General features: G+C 31.9%; 1 pseudogene; it reads right to left on the bottom strand.

Annotated features, from left to right (window-relative positions):
• Positions 1-9620: 9620 nt before the first annotated feature.
• LOC149578509 (putative CCR4-associated factor 1 homolog 7) lies at positions 9621-10956 on the bottom strand (annotated as a pseudogene).
• Positions 10957-21896: the final 10940 nt, after the last annotated feature.

Here is a 21896-nt window from a genome sequence, read left to right as displayed (position 1 = left end):
ATTGATTTTGGCCCCTTTGATTGTTTGCTACATTTTGTTGATTGTTCTGAACATTGTTCTTAGTGCTATTCATATTTCTATTCATATCATTGTATTTTCTATTATTGTAACACTCATATTCATTATTTTGATCTTGTCTCGATTGTCCACTAGTTTCCTCTCTTATATTTCTTTCATAAAGGGGTTTTTTATGTGGATTATTATAAATAAAATCTTTATTTAATTAGGTGTGTTATATTTAGAAAACTTGTTGGCCTCTTGATTCGTAATGTCATCACCTTTCTAAGGAGTATCCATTTCATCTCGTTTTATGTCAATTATTTCAAGCATCTCATTAGGAACTCATATCAAGGCCTTGGCTACATTCCTGGGTGAAATAGTACACAATATCTGAAAGGTTACATCTAGTTTGTGAGCATCTTCTTCATCATCTCCTCCCACTTCATCTTCAACTTGGTAGGTTTTTGGTTGATTCTCATCATCAAGGGGTCCTTATGTTATAAAAATGATTTTTCTCCTTTTCCAAACTCTTATCACCATAATGTTCACCATCTTTAGTAAAAGCTCCATTTTTCCTATTAGCAAATCTCTTATGCCCAATATACAACATGTCTAATGATTGGGTATTTTTTTTCTTCTAATCCTTTTTTTGGAGTCCACTCTAGAACTTATTTCCCTTTGTGGGTGGATATCCTACCCCACATACACTTTATAGACTAGTGCCTATAATTTCCCTTCCTCTCAAAATGAAAAGTATGATCATTCATAAAACTTAACATCAAGTTGCCACCTCTATCTCAAGAAAATATTCCATCAAATATTTTGGCTTCTTCTCGTAGAGTACACTTAAAAATAAAGCTTCCACTTCTTCAGGTGTGTGAAACTAAAGATTTTGGGTAACTTCACAATGTTAATTGTGAGAAACTCTCCCTAGTAGAGTCACTAATTTGTTGGTTCCTGAAAATTATGATTGAAAGACCTATGAGCCTTGCTTACCCAATGTTGGGTAATTCAACACAATTTGGCTAATGACTAGGATTGACACTTGATGATCAAATCTTCTCTTCAAGCTTTGCTAACCTAGGTGGGTATACCTTATGAAAACTATATGATCTTACTTATGTCAATTTCTTTAATTGATGCCCTTAAGATCACAAGTAATTTCCAAGGAGAAATAAAACTTTTGAATGCTTATAATGCTTAAATGAGTATTTTGAAAATGCAAAACCCTTGAGTATGACAAAGAACTCCACCAACTTCAATTAAGAACAAACCTTAATGAATTAGTTCGGACTGATTCCCTATTCTAAATTGTTAAAATAAAATAAAATTAATATCAACTTCAAGATCATAAAAACTCTTCAAAGACAACATGTGCTTACCATTATTCACTAGACAAAGAACTTTAACACAAACCCTAGTTCAATTATTTTAAACTTCAAACTTGGAAGACTAGTTGAACAAAAATAACAATGCTTGTGAATTTTTATTATCAAGAGGTTGTATCAAACTTTAATCTATCAATGAAAATGCAAATATGAGAGGGAAATAAATTAAGTGTAAATAAATATTATTATGCATAATTTTGGAAAGGAAAATACGGTATTTTTATTAACTTCAAAAAGGAGTACAAATGAGTTGTGACTAGTTGCAATATCAACTCAAAATTTGCACATATTTTATGTTTCTATGATATAGCCTAATTTGTACATGTATTTTTCTATATTCTTCTATCCATATCTATCTAAGGTCTTGCTACCTCTTCTTATAGGTAATTAAGAGGTGCAACAAAAAGCTTCAGACCCTTCAAAAATGCATAACTTTTGCAACCAGAAATAATATTTACATATTAACAATTTTTTTTTTCATAATCATCATAGAAGAAGGCCACATAATATGCCTAGCATGTCATAAAGATAAGCATGAAAACCCTATTGTTCTCCTCATTTAGCTAATATCAGCTTGATCTTGGCTTTATCTTCCTCTAACTCAAGCTCATGGGAGTCACTTACATAATTGACATAACTCTTTATGAGATCCTACACAACCATGTACATGTTATTAATAATATCAAATTGGTCCTCTTCTTCAAGAGAAAGATCTAGTTGTGCATCTGGTTTTGGTTCGCGACCTGTTGGATGTTCTTTCACTAGCAATCCCATTCTTGCACCTACAACTAAAAATTCAGCAACTTAAAAATATTGTTGGAGAATTGTACTCTAAAATATTTCTTGCAAAATCAACTTGCAATGAGGCCTAATAAAACAATAGCATTTAATGATCCATTAACTCAAAAATTATGTTGACAACATTCTATACATGTTTGGCTTGCAGATGTACAATATTTATGTCTTTTCCTATTAAAAGTGGAAAAAATGCTTTGTACTTTCTAAGTTATCCTGACAACAGTCATTTCATACTTCTACATGCTTATTTGGCCACCTTATCTGAAATTGTGATGGCCATCAATGCATTTGAAAACTTTTTTCCATTTTAAAGCATGCCCTGGATACTCGTGATTTGTAAAAAAAAAAAAATCACCATTTCACTCAACACCTTAATCATGCTCTCCAAAACCTTGTAATTCACCAATTTGTAAGCTTTTGACAACACCCCTTGCAAAGTTCCAAAAAAATCTCTATTTCGCAAGTCTTAACAAGCTTCTCTTCTAAACTCATGAATTCACATCACCCTTATGAAGCTTCTTCTAAAACAATAAAAAACACATTTTTGGACCATGCCTTGTTTTATCCTTGCATTTTGGAAAAAAAATTGCCATTTTGCACCACTCTTTACATTGTGCTTGTGAAATTTTGACTTTCATTATTTTGCTGACCTCTTACACTTGTCCTAATGAAGTAGAAAAAACAATCTATATGAAGCTTTGATGTCAAGTTTTAACATAAAACTAAGGGTTCCACTAGGGCCATCTAAAAAATTGTACCTTCCTTACCCATGGTCACATGTCAATACAAGAAGTTGGCAAGATCGTGATCACATGTCATAGTTTCTACCTTAGTTTTCCATCTTTCCCTCTTATCCTCTATAAATGTTCTTATGTCTCTATTAGTCTATCTCACCATCTATATTTGTTTAAAAGTTAGAAAACAACATGACATTATAAAGACTGTATATGTGTTTATTAAGATTAGTAGATGAAAAATAAATACTCATTACTCTATCTATCTACCTACCTATCTCTATCTTCATCTTTATATTTCTCCCTCTCTCATTATTTCCTTATGTCTCCCATATATATATATATATATATATCTTTGTCGTCCTTTCTATCTCCATATCCTTACCCATTTCTCTTTCACTTTTTCCCCTTCTATATTGATCTGTTTGAATTTTTTATATCTTCCTCTAGATCTCTCTTTTTTTCTCTACCATCTCTATCTATGTCTTTTTTCATAGCTTTATCTATCAAGTTTCTCTTTATTTATCTTTATCTTTGATATCCATCTCTATTTTTGTCTTTATCTTCATTTCTATCTCTATCTCCTTTCCTCAATTTGTCTCTCTTTCCCCTTCTATATCAACTCTTTTCTATTTTCTATATCTTTCATTTATTCTTCTTTGTATATATTTTCTTTCTCTTCCATCTCTATATATACCTTTATCCTATCCCTCTTTATTCACTATATTTGTATGCATTCATATTTTTGAAATACATGTATAAAAAAGAGTTAAAGTAATTTAAAATTTAAATACAAATAAAATATCTATAAAAAGGAAACTACAAATAAAATTTAAAATAAATAATTTAATAATTTTTTACTTGTCAAATTATGTTAGATATAAATTTATTTTACTATAGACATATATTATATGTAAATTTTTAAATATTTTGTCAATATAACATTTAAGCATAAAGTTATATGTTTATATTGCATATTAAATTACATACAATCTATATAATTAAAGAATAAATTTATATTGGGCAAGAGCCTACAACACAACAATAAATTGTGAGCCTCTTATCTAGGTGGTTTTGGATTTGAGACTACTCTGAGTTTAATAAATAATAATTAATCACATCATCTAATAATAATTAATCTTGGCTTTAGCCTCTTACTGATAAAAAATTAATTTAATTATATACTTTTAATATTTTAAAGCATGAAATGTTTCTTTAAGATAAAAGTTAATTCTAATATAAAACTTATTATACAAAATGAGAAAATAAGGTTTTTGTTTTAACTCAAAGATATTTACTTTTAAACAAAGTAGACTTTTTTTTATTGTAATCTATTATAAAAAGTTATATATTAATTTTCTCTCCCCTTTACTTATATATTTTAGTTTAATGTTCTAATCATAAGTAAATAGATGATAATTTTTAAACCTCTTTTTTGAGAATGATGACTTATTTTCTTCAATAAATTAGTTTAACATTCTAATTATAAGAGAATAGATGATACTTTTTAAACCTCTATTTTGAGAATGATGACTTAGTTTCTTTCATAAATCTTAACTAAAGAGAATGAATTTATAAACATTGGCCAAGTTCAAACCTCCAGTCAAAACATTAATTATTGGTTGCCCATATGAGAGAACTCTAGACCTGGGTCACAAAAACCTCACTCAATGCCTAATTTGTCAAAGAGCGTATGATACACAAATTATTAGTATTTCTTTGCATATACTCAATAGGAAAAAGTTAGTCAACAACCTTTACTTTATCAATTTTCTCTTAGAAATGTTTTTTGAAATTATTAATACAACTTGACAATTAATAAGTTAAGTTATTTGGGTTACCGTAAAAAAGAGATGCTCGAGAATGATCTCACTCTCTGACCTCAAAAGAGTAATGATCATTGTCACCATTGTTAGTCCCACCTATTTATAGGTGGAGACTATAATTTTCACCTGTCTCATATCTAATTAATTTATGCTTTGAGAATAATGCATAGTGTTTTAAGTAATGGTTTACTCAAATGTTTCTATTAAAACACAATTTTGTGCTTTTATTTCTATTTTATGATTGTTTATGGTTAATTTTAGTAGTAGTCTTTTTAATTTCTCATTTAACAAATTCAAAAAACTTGAGCTGTGGCATATGTCAACATTACAATAGATTGGATGAAAGATTAGGTGGTCGCATGCATGCCCATAGAGTGGTTACATGCATGTTAAGAAGAAAGGGTGTAAAAACATGGCCCGCAAAATGGAGCTTCCACAATTAACACACATCCTTAAGATCTATTCCATTTCACAATGCAGATAGATTATGGAATTCAATTATTCTCTGTATGTCAATGATGATCGACTAATTATTTTGGTACAGTTTGGTGGAGTTCTTTCCATTTGGGTTTTCCAACAATGTTGATCAAAAGAATGGGAAGAAGTGGCTTTGGTCTAGGGATATTGTTCAAGACCAGAATTACTATGAATTGCACACGAACAAAGGTCATTATCGTTAAAGAGATCATTGAGAATTTTGCTAATACAAAATGGTCTTGGTGCTATTATAATAGCAATTACACTGGGTTTAAGAACACTACCTTAATTAGGTATACATAATAAATATTTATTAATCTTTCATTGATTACATATTTTTGATTTGTAATTTTAGATTAAGGTAAAAACAGGTTTTGAAGGGGACCCAAAACCCTTAACAGAAAAGCAAAAGATAAACCATGAAGCACTACCAGGTTTTACAAGGACTTGAAACCTGCAGTTCAACAATTATAAAATCAAGTTTTACAAGGACCTGAAACCACAAAAAAAGACCTTAAAAAAACTAGGTTTTACAAGGACCTAGAACCTAGTTTTTACAACAGACAGAAACCAGATAAAAAACCAAGATCAGCGACCAATTACCAAGACCACTACAAAAATAGAGACTAGATACCAATGACATTGCTAGTTGCTATTGCAACTCTTTGATCATTTTCACCACCTCTTTGCCTACCTCCACAGTGCTTTAGATGGTATTAGCAGTAGATTCCCCAATTACCTCGATTGCCTTTTTCCTTGAGCTCTGTCTAGTTCTTTTACTTGGTTCGCTTGGAGACATGATTTTTTCATTAGTTCTCTTCCCTAAACATGCAGCTACTGCACAAATGCTGGAAGTAACCTGCTCCATCTTGTTGCCGCTTTCTTTGATCAATAAACAAAGTTTGTGTTCATATTCCTTTAGTTTATCCAGTATATTACCAACTTGAACTTCCATCTGAGTGATCTTTGTGCGGTCAATTTTCTGGTCCTGTTGCATTTGATTTGTAGTTTATTTGTAATTTTCAATAGATGCAACAGTCTTTAAAATCATTCATATACAATCCATGCATTATCATGCAAGTTTAAATTAAAATTTATAAAGATCTTTTTCTTATTGAGTGTATGACTCCCATATGATAAGGAATGAAGCTAGGCTCATGGCTAGAGTGGATTGTAGAAAAATAGATACTTTAGTTCTTAGTGCTTAATGAAATAAATTCCATGAACCTCAACAAAAAATAAATCATATATTTATCATGTAATATACATATACATATACATATACATATACATATACATATACATATACATATACATATACATATACATATACATATACATATACATATACATATACATATACATATACATATACATATACACACATATACACATACATATACACATACATATACATATACATATACATACACATACACATACACATACACATACACATACACATACACACACATACATACACATACACATACACATACACATACACATACACATACACATACACATACACATACACATACACATACACACACACACACACACACACACACACACACACACACACACACACACACACACACACACACACACACACACACACACACACACACACACACACACACACACACACACACACACACACACACACACACACACAGATCCTTGCAAATACTATCTTCTAGGGTAGCACACTACATTCTAAAATTGATTTAAAAGTTAATTTTTCTTTTAGAATTCACCAGTGTTATTAGCTTCAAAAATATTGTTGTCATAGAGATAACATTCTAGAGTACTTACACCTCAAAATTTACTACTTTCATAAAGTATTTATGAAATTGATTCTAGATTGATAATTGAATTTTACTTTTCTTACTTTAAAATTTGTCTGGATTGTACTTTTAATAAATCCTATATTAATCTTCTTAAAAGATTGTTGAAATTAGGATTTTTAAATTTTTGTTTTACTGTCACTATACTTTATTAATTATTATCATAATATGTTTCTAAATCATGTCTAAAATTAATTATATAGTGAGAATGTGAGAATCTGATATCTCAGGTGTTAACTAACTCATACCAATAAATTGAAATTAGGCACTTGTAAATCATGAATTAAATACGTCCCTGTTACCATTTAACACATATAAATACATTCAAATTAGGTTATGTCCTCGTTACCACCTATCTCCCATATCTGTGCCTCGTGACATGTCTCCCAAGTTTAGGGGCCAAATGAGGAGGACTGATATAAAGAGCCGAATAACTGAATTAAAACGAAGGGAGCAATGGAACAAGGTCAAATTCTGATGGGCAACTAACAAATAGAGAAAATAATCAAAGAAGCGGGTGGGGAAATGTATACCCAACAGTACACAAAAAAATAGGTGACACATTTGCTATTAAGCTTCTTGACAAATTGAAACTTCTCAATTATTTCTATTGCAATTTCTACTCTAACTTAAGGCAAAAATGTAGAAATTTGTTTAATCTTAAAAAAAATCTTTCTTGCTGTCAATGACTTTTCTATGAAGAATAAATTTAGTTTTAAAATTTAATGAAAGGAAAGGAAAATCAAAATAAATATATATTGTAATATCTTTTAAAAAAAGAAGTTATTTTCTATTATGTTTTTGTTTCTAAAGCACGTAGAAAGTTTGAAGTGAAAGTTTTGATGGAATGATAAAACAAAAATTTCTTAATGCAAGGGAGATTATCCATTCAAGGTTCGATCTCTCACTCTATTGTTGTTTCATCTTTTTCTTCTATGATTGAGATTGTTATATAATGTAGCTAAATAGATAAGTACTTGTTTGAAGAGTAGAATTTAGATGAATTGGAAAGTGGTGAGAAATAGGTAAGCAAAGCATTTCATTAAAAAATCAAGGAACATTGAAATGTGTACCAACTTATATACATGTTGATAATGTGGTATTTTGTTTGGAGAGTGTAGGTATTTTTTAGGGTTTGATTCTTATGTGATGATGCTGGATCATATAGTGGGATTTGATTATTAATAAAATTACACAATCAAATTTAATAATTCAATTAAAAAAATTACTTAACTAGTTTTTTTTTTTGTTTTTGTTTTTTTTCCTGATATCACATTAAAATAAATATTCTATATTAAAAATTTAAGTTAGTTCTTATGATTAAATTATTCTTCAACATAAAGAATATATATATACAAAATTATTTTAATTTTTTTTAAAAATATTAATGATACTATTTATAATATTTCGAGATATTATCATTCTCACTCAAATTATCTAACTTATTACATAATCAAATCAATCATGGATGAAGATTCATGCAAGCCTATTTGAGAGGGACAAAAACTATATTATTGTAATTAAGTTGAGTTGGTACAATTAGATTGGAAATAGGTGTTGATTCATTTTTTGAAAACAAATTTAGTACACATTTTTTCATTTGTTGGAAATTGATTATACAAAATCCCTAACCCTAGATGTGTGTGGGTTATAAAATTATAGATAGAAATTGGATTATTACTCATATATACATTATAAAAATATCAAAAACTTTAAAAAATAAAAATATTTTATTGGTATTAGCCAAATAAAAAGAATTTAATCACCATATAAGAAAAAATGTTTGCAACAATACTAAGCCTATGGAAAATACTAACAATTTTGCAAAACATGGAATCGTTTCTTAAGAAAAATCTTTTCAAGTATGTGTATTATTTTTAGTAATATATAAATATTATTTATTTTAATTTAATTTTTTGTGTTGCAATAAGGATATCTCAATGATCCAATATAGTAGCAAATGCACATTACTTTGGTCCAACTCACTTTAATTGCATAGTTTGGTTCATAAAATATTGAGCTATGTAGAGATTGATTGCCTATGCATACAAAAATGATCAACATTTTTGAGTTATTTTGTAGATGTTCCTACGATTTTAGTTACTCCATTGCAAATTTTCAAATGGCTAAATTGACTTCTATGTGGCACTTAGAACTTTTTCTCAATCCCCCATGTCGATTTAATTAGTTTATTGTAGTAGTTTCTTGAAAATACATTTTTCTATCTGTCATCATTTGATCAAAATGCAGTAAAATTTCCTTAATACATTAATACTATATCTAGTTCCCTTGATCTTACAACTTGTATCTCCATATTGAAAATAAAATTTCATAAAATAGGAAAAAATGTATCTTTACTTGAAATTAATTGAAAAAAACTTCATAAGCAATTAAAAAGTAGATCATGTTAAGTTTTTCTCCTTTTCCACAAACCTTTACACCAAATCATGTTTGGTTGTCTTTTATTCCATCTAGAACTTCTTAAGACGGAACTCTAGCTCCACTGAGCTCTTGTTACATTCCAAAACATACAACATGCTTGCACTTTTAAGTGGACCCACTAATGAAACTCTCTCTCAATTTCTTGAATGCACAAGATGTCAACAAGCTATCAGATCCGACTTGATGGTACATCCCATTTCTCGTCACATCCAATAACTCAAAATTTTTATGATAATGCTATCAGGATTTAACTATGTGATTTTGGGTCAAACTCATTGACCCAAGTTTCATGAGTAGTGATTCAACATGAATCCATCTCTCATGAGAATAAATGGAACACTTAGCACTCATTGGATCTAGGTGATGCTCACAGGGGCGAAGCATTATCACAATTTGACTTACTGTGGAAATTATCTCCTACTTATCAATCAAAATTTTTATTTAACCCTATGCATAGGTTGTTGCATAATTTAATTAGGTGCTTGATATCATAAATAGTTGGAAAATATATATTGATCAAATTAAAAAATCCCACCTGAGTTGAGGGCATGTTCTGGCATGTTAAAAGCTTCAACATGGAGCTAAAGTCATAGCCACTATGAAGAGTAGCCTAATGCACAATATCATTTAAGAAAATAGTAGATGACATTAGGAGCTCTCCAAAGACTTGTGCATCAATATCCATCTCATTATTCTTCTTGAAATCAATACCACTCTATCTCAAAAGTTCAATAGAATCATTGGCATACAGATCTACGTCAACATTAAACTCTCTGAAATTGTATTACTAGATACGGTACTTATCAGTTATCCATGTGGGAAGGTTTCCATCTTCATTCAAAAAGGTGAGGTCCAATTGAGTAAGCTTGAGCATATCAACATTAGTCTTTAAAGCTTGGTAATGATAGTCTAAAGTAGGCTTAAAATTTCCTGTAGGTCTTACCAATATGCCTAGAAACTTTATATCCATGGAAACATAAGGATAATTGTCTACTATCTCCTAGATCAAAGCAGTCTCCTTTTCTAAATTATCGACCCACGCCTCCCTGATTCTGGTTTCATCAGTTTGCGACAAAATACTCCTAATTAAGTCAATTTTGACGAGATATCATTTGATTGTGAACTCTAAAATCAAAAAAATTATATTAATTATATCAATGGAATGTTTTAATATTTGGAAAAGATTGAGAAAATAAAATGTAGACGAATTGAATGAGATAAAAAAAAGGAAAATTGTGAGCAGGGAAAATAGTTTCTAAAAACTTAGGAAGAAAGAGAAAGGGAGCAAAATCTATAACTATATTACACACTGGTGTCTAGTTTTCCAAACTCTAACCTACATGAAACAAGACCATCGTTTCTGATTTGTGATTATGTTGCTGAGCTGGAATGCCCACAAGTTTGACTTCTCAGAAACTCTAATTGTATTTCACATTGGCATCTTCTTCATTAAACTCTTACCTACACAAAACATGGTATTCTGGTCGACCTCAACACTTGTTCCTCATCGCCACTATGGCGGAAGAGCCAAATAATGATGAACATCAAGGGTTGTTCTATGACAGTGATGACACACATTCACCCATATTACAGTGTTGATGAGTAAAGAAAAGTGACCAAGATGTATTGCATGGTCGTCCAAGTTTTTTAAACACTCATAAGTCATTGATGGACATAATTAGGTCTTCCATCTCATAAAGAAGAATGCCTTCAACATAATTAACATATATAAAAGACAAATGAGACTTCATATGTTTTAAAAAATATTTCTCTAGATGTAAGTTTAAAAATAAATTATTTTTATTTTGATTGGCTAAAATTTCTAGCGATGTGGACATCTTTTCTAGAGAAATTTTGTAGAAAGTGGTGTGAGAAAACTTTGGGAGAAAGAGCGAATAATGGAGGAAACATTTAAGAACCTTCAAAATTGATCTTGCACAAGAAGTAAATCCATGTCATTTATTTGGTAGGAGTAATTGTAAGGAGCGAAAAAAGGAGTTGGTCATGTTGTGGAAGCCGTCTACTTACAAATTACACAATTTTATCCTTTTCCATATACTATTTCTTGATTTGCATGCTTGAACTTGCACCTTTCTTGTGAAACCAATGCACCTGTTCCTATAGAATGGTTGCAATGACAAGTGCATCTCTTTTGGCATTGAAGACATCCTTCTACACTGAAGTGGCACTTTTCTATCAATTTTGTTGTAGATTTGCATGATTCACTTAATTTACGTGGTAAAGAATTTTTTTCGGTCAACTTCACCTAAGGATTGCTCCTTTGGCTAAGTTCCAAAAAATCAATTATTCTCTTTTAATTATTTCAACAGTAACTCGTGGTAAAAATTTTAACCACATCTTTAAACAATTTATATGTTTCTAATTATATCTTTTGTGTGTCTATCTTTTGAGCTATAGTTTAGTTATAGTTGCGATGAAAAATAAAACCATTCCTTTAAATTATTTAGGTTTTTGTCTTTTTTGTTTTAGTTCAAATGCAATTGAGGAAACAATATGTTGTTTGTTTAGATGATGTATATTTTCATCAGTAATTATAGACATTAAAAAATAACTTATTTCTCATATGCAATAATATTATTGACATTCATGGCACCTTCATGGACCTATAAGGATTAATCCTTTCTCCAAGAGGAATGAGTAGTTTGAGTTGGAGGAATGCTTAGGCAAGGGATGGTTAAAGGTAAACTTTGATATGAACTCCAAAGGAAGTTGAGTGAGGTGTGGGGTAGGTTGCATAATTAGAGATGTGAAGGAAAAACTTATAATGTTAGGTGCTAAGTGTTGACCCTATGGCAATACATTGAGAAACCACTTAAGCTTTCCAAGAAGGTTGGCTTATACTAAAACTAAGCTTTCCATCAGGGAGTATATTTTAGTGTAGCCCGAGTAGATGAAGGTGTACTATGTTAACTGAGCTCATATTATAAACCAAGTTGTTCAACATCATTAGTCGAAAATAAGTTACATGTCTGAACTGAGTTCACAGTGTTAACCAATTCCACTATGTGAACTGAGATCCTATATCACCCAATTTCCATAGTTCCATCCAAGCAATCAGTGCTAACCAAACAATAGTGTCACCCGAGCTCACTGTATTGTCCAAGAATTAGTAGATCATCAAAAGTGTTGTATTTCCTGAGCATCAGTACTTGAGCTGACTTAAAGGTATAATTGATTTTTAAAGAAGATATCTATTGTGGGAGTTGACTTGATGAAGTTATTGTTTGAAGGGCATATAAGGAAGATAAATTCATTTGTCTATGTATGTAAGACAAGAAATGTGATATAAAAAGAGAAGTATGTGAGATATATGAAGACACAAAGTGAATATGGTGCAGTTTAAGTAATCAGGCTACAAAGCAATATAAAGGGCAGAGTAGAGACTCATTGATCATATTTAGGTGATTATATTATTCAAAGGATCTAATTTAGCAAATAAAGTTGCAAAGAAGAGATCATTCTTTTAAATTCATCCTAACAAGTGCACTAGTCAAATCCTCTAACCAGGTGGATCTAATAGTCCTTTTCTAAATCTCTTAATAGAGTAGATACTTCATTGTATTGCAAAATCCTTTTACAAGGTAGACCTAATAGTCCTTGATACTCACAACTAAGTAGAGCACCAGAAGTGATCAATTGTAAGAACTAAGAGGCCAACTTTATTACTACAGTGTTGGCGAACATATTTGTTTTCCTTTAAATTTTTTGAAAAGAACAACTCTATATCTGGGTTGGAAAATAAATAAAGTTCACAATAGGTGGGTAAACATATATTAATTTTAATGCATTTCTACTAAATATAGAGTTTCTAAGTAAACAACTCCCTCTTGATAAAATTTTAATGCATTTCTACTAAATAGGAAGAACATACATGCATACATTTACCAGAAAGTACTAAAGGAACACTCACATACTCTTAGGTATGAAGGAAGAATTTAGGAAATACAAAATCTTGAACAAATTGAGAAATGCAAATTTTTCTCAAATCATACAATACTTGAAAAATAGGAAAAAATTCAGAGATACTACAAAATATAGTGAAAGAATGATAACTTGAGATGAACAAAAATCAATATCATGAAGCAACTAATATTATACCCCACAAAGTTACTATTATCCAAGTTCAAATACAAAGTTTCAAATTACGCTATGTATATATAAATAAGTTTTTGAGCTCAAAGTCTCAAAATAAACATTCGGATTATCAAAAATTTCTTTTCTAACTAATCCTAAAAGGTAAATATTTAATTCAAACTACTATTAGGCTAATTTCTCTGTCTAAAATTTAACCCCTAAATAGTCTTATGCTCTAGCATATATACTTTCAAATCCCGAGAGGCCTCCATCAAAACCTAGCCATCTCAGTTACGAAGCAGTTATAAAAATTAACTAAACAAAACAATCTTTGGAATGAAATTTTTCAAAAATATAACCACCATGAAACTAATTTGCTCCATCAAGCTTGTCCTCTTTTGATGTGATTTGCTTGACCAACTTCCAACTCCTAAAAGCACTCGCAAATTCCTGACTGCACGAGGATGCAAATTCTTCAGACTTAACAACTTTTCTTTGAAGGTGTCCTTTTGCCACTTGAGTTCTTTAATTATTTTTCTTTGCCTTGGTAGATGTTCCTAGTTCAAATACAACATAGACTCCACATGGGCCATCGTGGTAAAACTTTGAGGGGTTGGAGTATCATTCTTTATGATCTTAAACATGGCATCTTAGAAACTTTTAACTAAAGTTTTTGAATTTGTATTTCCATCTTCAAACTACAAAATACTAGTGGGATTGATTATTTGTATGTCTTTCAGGACCTCCTCATGCTTTCCTTTTATTTTATTCTCAATTGCCTGTATTTCTTGTAAAGTGGCTTTAAATAAGGATTTTTCTCAATTCATATTGCTTTTCAGTATAAAAAGCATGCAAGGGCTCACAATCTTCACAGGATTTTCAATAACTAAGTTCACCACTCCATACTTCTCAACTTCTTGTACCTAAAAAAATATTGCATGGCATCGAGCTTCATCTTCTTCCCACATAGGCATAAGGATCTAGATTTCTCCAAGCAACACCTCCCCTTTTGTATACATAGTAATAAATTCCATAATGTACTTACTTCCTTCCTCTATGACATAATTGATCCAACTATTTATTGCCTCTAAAAATAACTTTCATCTTTGAATTTCCTTGACCAACTATTGGCTGCCAAAAGAATTAGGATAAAATGATTGAAGGGCCTATATCAAGGGAAATGTGCCAATGTTCATCAGGAAGCCAATATATTTAGCCATAATGATGACCAATTGCTTTAGTTCCCTGTTCTCTTGGCTATCTTTCTCAGATTGATTTAACATATGATTGACCAAAAATTAAAAAAAGATGATTACTAGTATCCCGATCGAGGACTCCCAAATCCATAGTTTTGACCTCAAAATCTTCAACTTACATTTCATGTACACGTTCTTTCTATTTCTAAGTGGCTATTTATGCAGTCAATTTCCCCGTAGTAGGATCCTTGGTTAGGTGAGCATTATTTTCCATCTTCTTATATTTGGGGCACATGAAGTGTACTTAGTGACTATGTCCTTCACTAGCAAAGAGACTGGCTCTAGGCTACATTTTTTGTTCACTAAGCTAGATAACTAGGGAGATATAGTGCTTGCAACTATCACCCCTTCATTCTATTTAGTAGGAGTCATGAAACTTGATTGAATCACATTTGTACTACCACCACTTTTGTATCCATTTATTGATTTTTTGGTAATATAAGGTTGTCCTCCTAATCCAATTCTAGATCCACAAATTCAGGTTCTTGAACTATTGTCTAAATCAGTGCCTCAAACCTAGTCTTAGATCTCGTCCTAGGAGTCATCCAATGAAATGGTAGTACCTTGGTTGCTGGTTTACATTAGGTTACTATCTTTTTCTTCTTAGCTATGGAACTGTTACCTACATCATCAAATAAAAGGGAAATGTTAGAAGGAGAAGATTTAGAGAAAGAAACACCCTTTGTAGGTTTTTCAATTTGCATTGACCTGGCTGATTTGATCCTTTTTTTTTGCAACCAACTATTCGTGCATTCTAATATGAATCTGGACCTAAGGTTTATGTCATCTTCTTCATTTCTATCCCAATCAATCTCTAGAATGACCTATTTAATTTCTCCCTTCCATCTTGGTTCAATGACTTCTAAACTGTCTTCAAGAAGCCCTTATGTTTTGACTTTCAACTTCAGCAATGTGATTTGAGGAATGGTCAACCTTGAGTGATCCATTTTTGTGACTTCTTGCTCTCTATTGCAATCTTCCCATAGGTCTTCAAGGTGAGGTGCTGATTGAATCCGGTCCCCTAGGCCAAGTACCAGTTTTGAATAGTTTTTGTTGTCAAAATTCCTTCTTTTGTGATAAAACCCCAAATTGAAGTTTAATAAATAACTTTCAATTGTTGAAGCATTAATCATTGTATTGCAAGCCAAAGAACCAAGCTTAATGGGGAACATGGACTCCTATTTTTCCTTAGGGAGATTGTCTTTGATCACAAAAAATATCTGCCTACATAATTCAACAAGAAAAAACCAATCTAACACATACCTTAGCAACTTGATTGATTCCTCCTCAAAACCCCCTATTCTTAAGTAGGCAAACCTAGGGAATTGGATGTAGAAAATCTCACAGATTTTAACTAAAATGTGGGTTTTTGAAGCCATTCTTTACATCAGGGTTTTGGCAAGGTTGAGATGTAAATTTCCCAAGAAAGCATCATGCACTTTCCTTAAATCTTCCAACACTTTGTCTTTTCTCAGTAGAGGACAATATTAATACAATATGATGTCCTCACTCTAAGGTTCATGAGGAATTGCGATGAGATTACACATGCATGCAAGACAATAGGTTAAGTAGGAGGACATATAAAATTTGTATCTAGTATCTTGTGAATACTTGAGTTGGTTTCTTAATGAGCTAGCTATCAACTCAACCAAATCAAGGAATTATTTACTAGTCAAAATGATATCTATGTAATGAAACATGCATTCTTCAAAAATAAGGACATCAACTAGACCTTTAGTTCTATGCAACCAAACCATCAGATCATGTATATGAGGCTTCATATGATATTTAGTTAGTATTTTTGATAGCCTTGAACCTCCCCTGTAAAAGGTCTCAGTCCACTTTCTAGCTATCTAGTTATGATTCTTTAGGGGGTCTTCTCTAAATTAGACCAAGGACTGATTGGGGCTAAAACTAGCAAAGGAGGAGTCACATAATTTTAGAACAGATGAAATGGTCTCTCTGGTAATAGACAGTAAAGGTTCACCATCTTTATTCAGTATGCTCTTAGATTTGACATCATAATGGTTAATAGAGTATTGAAGAATTTCTAGAATTTGTAGTACAGGGGGGAAAGCAATATCCTCAAGGAGCCCACTTGTCAAAACTTTGAGACATCCTTTAACCTCTTCTTGCTCTAAAAACATTTTTTGCAACTTCTCAACCTTGACTCCCATTAAATTTGTATAAGAAATTATTGGTCTTTGACATTCAAGACTAGAAGTATTTCCAAAGAAATGCATAACATATTTCATACTCACAGCAAGAACATGGACTTTCCAAATTCTTCATTCTTGAAGAAAAATGACATAAAAGAAGTAGGAAGAAAAGCTTACAACCCTCACCTGCAAATAGCTAAAACCCCAAAAAAACCTCCCTTTCTCTTTCTGCTGCTTACTTTCAACTTTGAAAAATAGAATGAAAATAAGCTTAGAATAGGTTTTATAATAGTTTGCATAATGAGAGAAGTACTTCTAAAAATTTGGGTTTTAATGGCAAGATTATCTCGAGGCAATACACACACTTCAAGAAGTTATGATGTCCTTTCATTAAATGCTCACTTGATAAAAATGTCTTAATCATCATTAATATTCTTCTAACAGTCTGGGTTTAGATTTCATTTAGAAGATTTAGCTTTTTGGCTTACACTGCCAACTCACCATATGTACTTGGTAGTACTAATTACAAGGAGTTACATTATCATTAGGATGTCACCCTTCACGCTTTAAGTACAAGCGTTACATCAACCATTGATTTCACCTCCCAATGCTGATTTTAATGATGGAACTCATTTGAACCTCTTTGAACCTTGGTACAAAGTGGTTTGGGTGCATGCTATGACATATTTGATAGATCCCTCCTAAAAAATAAAGGTTAGTCCAAAACCTTTGATGGAATCAGTTTAAATTCCTTTAAACCTAGGTTTGAAAAGATTCAAAGTGGTTCAAAAGACTCGATCATAAGAATTTCACAATAGATTCAAACCTATACACCTAGGACAACACAACAACTTGGAGGAATCAACATGACTTATGAAATATAAACTTTGGCAGGTGAGACAATAATATAGACGAGGTGATAAAACTAAAAAAAAATGAGTTTAGAGAGATAAGCAAAGAGGGAAAAGAGTAATAATGATGACTCAAAAACTTAGACTAACATGGGCTCTAACTGGGGACTACATGCATGAGTTGCACTGAGAACTCAGATCACTGGGAAAAATAAATTAGTCACAAGGAAAAGAAACAAAAATGAAAAGACATGAAAGTAGAAAGAGAAAAGAAACTAACTACTAAATATGAGGGAAGATCCTGACAGAAGCATTATAGATTGAATAATTTCAGATCCTGCTCATTGTAGGTGAAGAGCAAGAAAGTACCATATGGATATCTCAAGTAGAAAGAATTTGTGCCAATTACTTCTAAAATAATGAAAGGGCCTTTCCATAAAGAATCAAACTTCCCATGCTCTCCTTTTTATTCTCTTCTTCTATCCCATAACATAAATTCATAGCCTTTTATGAAATTATGAGCCCAGGCCCTCATATCAAAAATCTATTTGACTTTCATCTGATGTTTAGTAATATGATCCACTAATTTTTCCCTCTCCTCTTCAAGTTTGCTGATGTACATTACTCTTTTCTCTAAAGAACTCTAAAAAAATGGATCTTCAATCACTGATTGTAACTTTGAAACTGATAATTCCAAAGGTAAGGACACTTGTACTCCTACTCCATAGACGAGTTCAAAAGGTGCTATTCCTATAGCTCTTTTTGGTGTAATCCTATCGGCCCATAAGGCTTCATACAATTTCTTATGCCAATTTTGGACATTGTTATTCACTAGTTTCTTCATTATTGCAATCATATTTTTATTGATGGATTCTACCTATCCATTTCCTTGAGGAAAGTAGTCTAAAGAGTGGGCCAAAGATATTCCATGCTCATAACAGAACATTGAGATCTCTTCAGAAGAAAAATATGAAGTATTCTCTACAAGTATTTTTGAAGGAATCCCAAAGCTAACAAAAATAAAATTCATCAGGAAATCACACACCACTTGAGAGTTTTCTTTCTTCATAGGAATTGCCTCCATCCATTTAGTAAATTAACTAGTCGTAGTCAAAATGTAAGCATGATCGACACTAGAGGTTAGGTTCAAAGGTCCTGTGAAATCTATGCCCCATTATCCTGAAAGGCTCATCTATTACCACAAATTTTAAAGATAGATTTGTGAGTTGAGGATGACAGATGACTTTGAACATAGAGTTGTGAGTTGAGGATGACAGATGACTTTGAACAACCTTGGTCAATAGAAACAATTCTTGAGAATTTTGAAAGTTGTTGCCGTGGATGAGAAATGTCCACCCCAAGCATCAAAATGATAAAGTTTTAAAAATTCCCCTTGCTACTCAGTATCAACACACCTAAGGAGAGTTCCATCAATTCCTTTTTTATACAACATTCCTTGTGAGATCACATATTTGGCCACCTTCAACCTAAGGTTGTGATGGGGAGCTTCTTCACTTAGAGCCTTTTTTATCTATCAAGGCTACTTCTTATCCTTATTAGGGTCTCTTTTCTAACCCTAACTTAGAGGACTCTCTCCTAATCCTCTTTAACCTAGAATTCACCTAGAAACTCTCCAATCAATTCAATTTCCACTCCTCTGACTCCAAGAACACTAACTATGCATATTTTGGCCTAATCAAGCCAAAACTCCACCAAATGCTAATATTAGGTCTATATCAAGTTTAAACCTTCCTTTTTAGGTTCTTGACATATTCCATTTCATTCTGCATCATCTTGCTAAGTTTCACATACCCACAACCCAATATTGCTTTGTTTCTCCTTCCAACCCTAAGAGATCCTATTAGCCCTCCTAGAAACAAGGAACCTTAATTAACTTGAAAAACCTCTTAACAAGGCCTATTGACTCCTTCTAGACTTTATTTTCAATTGACCTAGCTCAAGATTTTTCTAGGTCTCATGCCTCCATGATGTCCATATAGTATGTTTTCAGAAAACCACTATTTTGGGGGTTTCAAGGGTAATGGTAATAAAACACTTACCAAATTTTATAAAACTTGCATTAAAATTATACTCTACTTTGTGGAAACCTAATACCCTAATCTACCATTGACCATTCAATATTGGCACATGCCAATCCACTGTTCATGTTTAAATCCACTTGCAAGCATCTATGCACCTTGCCAAACTTCTACTAGCTTGCCTAGGGCTTGCTTGCAAAATTAGTAGACCACCTTTGCCAACCTAAAAAAATGGTATATACATAGTATACAAAGACCATTACTTGATTCCCAAAGGTTATGGATTTTTAACCACGGGAAGTCAAGCTTTTAGCCATATTTGTTGTAACTGCTCAAAACTAGACAACAAGAAGAAAAAAACTAAATAATTTTGAAAACCTACTAAAATGGAGACTAATGATCAAAAAAAGTTTTCATAGAATCTTTACATGATAAAAACCAACTAATCCATCAAAAATAGTAAGCACACCAATCAAACTATCCAAGAAATCCTTCAAAAACCCATTTTCTATCATTAATCTCTTATTATTTCATCAATTGTCCATACATCCACACAACCAACCCCTTCCAATGAGTTGGAACATGATTATATAGAATTAAAATTACTCATACCCTTAGGTTGAGTTATAAAAAACCACCTTCCTTTTTCCTAGAAAAGTGCAAAAATTGCCAGTGCAACTTTGCAAAAATTGCAAAGTTGTCATTGAGCAATTTGACAACTTTTTACAATTTTTCACTTTAAGCCTCCAAACCTATCAAGTTTGGTTTCAACCAACATAAATTGATCCTAGAAAATCTAAGGATCTCTCCAAATCACTTCTTGTCCCATTTTAGGCATTTTTCCAAATTTTTCCCTTTAGAGCAATTTTGAGCATTTCTAGGCTTAACATGACCTAATTGCTTAAAACATAACTCAACCCTAACTCCTACTTAACCATACATTCTAAACCTACCTTGAGACTTTATACTTATTCCTTATTCACTAAATGGTTGGCTAGAGCATTTACAAGCCAAAATTGTGTTAGGGTTTTGCCTTACCCCAAGGTGCTCTTGCTCTTGCACCTTACTCCCCCTCCAAGAAGAAGCCTAAGAAACCTATGGGGAGAGGAAATCCTTGTGATTCCATGCTTATTGAAGTCAATCCTAGCCACCCAAGTTGCCCCAGCTTCAGGAGTATCTTTTCATTTCACTAGATGTTTTTTGTACACCTTCTTTCTTGTGGTCTTTTTCACCCTAGAATCCAATATCTTCTCCACTTGTGGTTGCTTCTTCTCAAGTACCTGCAAGTCTGAGATATCTTTTTGTAGCTCTTTTTGATACTCCTCTTCATCAATATCTGGACCCTTGTAAAATTTCTAGTCTTTAATATTGAAAAGGAGAGATAGACATGTCTTTTAGTAGGTCAACAATATAGGCATTAAAACCATATTTCTCTAACACATTGCATGGCTCGATTCTCTTCATTTGAAACTTTCTTGGAATAAATTTTTGTACTCTAGCCTTGTTCAAGTAGACCATGAACAAATATCCTATTTGAAATTGTAACTCTCTCCTCCTTTCATCCCTCTTTTCCTTCAACTTCTGATTTGCATCCATCAAGTTCTTCTTAACCTAATCATGTATCTCCTTCATAGATTGAACAAAATCATTAGAATGACCATTGATGGTGTCATGTGCTAGTAGGTATTTCAACTCCATGATGCCCCTAAGATGTGTGGCATTTACTACTTTAAAAGTACTTGGACCATTTGTTCTGTTCTTTCTATAATTATAGGCAAACTCTACTTGAGGTATGAATTGTTTCCAATTCTGCCCATACTCCTTGGTAAGACACCTTAGGAGGTTTCCCAATAGTAAATACATAACTTGAATTAATTCTTTTGGTATCAATATCCCCTACCAAATTCAAGTCAACATAGCCCTGTAAATCAATAATAGAGCCCCCAAAATGTAAACACGTACTAGATGTTTCTCTTAAATA

This window comes from Cupressus sempervirens, chromosome 1, assembly GCF_028749045.1.
Source record: "Cupressus sempervirens isolate cs-2001-9-10 chromosome 1, ASM2874904v1, whole genome shotgun sequence".
NCBI lineage: Eukaryota > Viridiplantae > Streptophyta > Pinopsida > Cupressales > Cupressaceae > Cupressus > Cupressus sempervirens.
Note: the sequence above shows the minus strand (reverse complement) of the source record. Positions and strands in the feature narration are given on the sequence as shown.